Source organism: Mastomys coucha, unplaced genomic scaffold (assembly GCF_008632895.1).
Source record: "Mastomys coucha isolate ucsf_1 unplaced genomic scaffold, UCSF_Mcou_1 pScaffold6, whole genome shotgun sequence".
Taxonomy (NCBI): domain Eukaryota; kingdom Metazoa; phylum Chordata; class Mammalia; order Rodentia; family Muridae; genus Mastomys; species Mastomys coucha.
In genome coordinates this window covers 90,968,071-90,969,693 of record NW_022196912.1, presented here as the reverse complement: position 1 = coordinate 90,969,693, position 1,623 = coordinate 90,968,071, and the positions used below count along the sequence as shown (strand labels likewise).

The 1,623-nt window shown below is 42.3% G+C and overlaps 1 protein-coding gene across 5 annotated transcripts in view; it reads right to left on the bottom strand.

The window, feature by feature from the left end:
• Nucleotides 1-1,623, bottom strand: part of Syne2 (spectrin repeat containing nuclear envelope protein 2) — a 396,202-nt gene that overhangs the window by 147,309 nt on the left and 247,270 nt on the right. The window lies entirely within an intron of this gene.

Here is a 1,623-nt window from a genome sequence, read left to right as displayed (position 1 = left end):
CCTGTAACTCACTCTGGCCAGGCTGGCCTCGAACTCAGAAATCCGCCTGCCTCTGCCTTCCAAGGGCTGGGATTAAAAGTGTGCACCACCACCGCCTGCCAATTGTGATGTATTTTTAAAAGCACTATAAAATTATATACACTAAGTAGGTGCTGCCTAAATCCCCCAGTGAGAATAATTTAAAATTCTGTTTTCAGGAGTTGGAGTGTAGCTTAGTGGTAGAGCACATGCCCAACACATGTATGACCTTGGGTTTACTCCCTAGTAAAAAAATAAAAAAACTAGCCGGGCAGTGGTGGCACACGCCTTTAATCCCAGCATTTGGGAAGCAAAGGCAGGCAGATTTCTGAGTTGGAGGCCAGCCTGGTCCACAGAGTGAGTTCCAGGACAGCCGAGGCTACACAGAGAAACCCTGTCTCAAAAAAACAAAACAAAAAAAACAAAAACAAAAACAAACCTAATAGATAACTTAAAATAAAAACTCTCATACTTGAAATCCTAGCAGTCACACTCAGGAAACTGAGGCAGAGGGACTACCTTAAGTTTGAGACTACTCTGGTCTACATAGTGAGTTTGAGGCAAGATGGTAGTTTCAAAACAACAGTAAAAACAAAATAAACAAAAAACACACTACAGTTTGTGTGTGCATGCGTGTGTGTATGTGAACCACCTCACCTCCAGGCTCTTACTCTGCGTTGCATACAAGGTATGTACACATACAGAGGAGCCTGCTTCCACACATGCATGAAGGTCAAGGAGGCCATCCAGTGACCTGCTCTACTGTTCTCTATCTTATCTCTGAGACAGGGTCCTTCATTGAACCTGGAGCTAGGCTGGCTGCCAACAAGGCCCAGCATCCTCTTGGCTCTGCCTCTGTAGAGCTGGGATTACAGATGCATGAAGAAGCCAGGCCCAAGTTTTTGCATGGGTTCTGGGGATTTGAACTTGGGTCCTCATGTTTACAAACTAAGCAGTCTTACACACTGAGCCATCTTCCAGCCCACCCTTACTGTTTAATAACAAGTGTTAGCAAGGAGGGGGGACAACTAGAATATGTACCTGGTTTAGTGGAAATTAGTGGGCATAAACTGCTAGGAGTTGCCACCGCTTGACCTGGGCTATCACACTCTTACATATCCAAGGGAGGCTCCTGTGCTTCACCATGTTCCTAGAAGCTCGGTTGTTTAATGTAAGAACTGGAAACTCAAATGTCCATCAATAACGGAGTGTGCTACAGACCAGAGTGTGACTAAACCTTATGGTCAAAGCGGTGAGTTTGAAAAATATGGAGTCACAGAATAAGAGAATGAAGATAGTAAGAACAGGACATAAGTACGGAAAAATACAATAATACAAAATTATTTCCTAGTAGAGGGGAAAGGAGGAGCCCATGAGAGAACTCAAGTTAATGAGGTTGACCCTGGACACTTGGGTATATAGATGTTCGTTTTGTCTTCACCCCTTATACTACCTACACATTTTATACGTAGTATTTTTATATGTATCAAATACTAAGTAAGAAGAAAATAAAATATAATGAAACATTTAGCATGGCTTTCTTTGGTGACTTTCCCACATTCATATTTCCTCTGATGTACACATTAATTATAAAGACAAATAAAA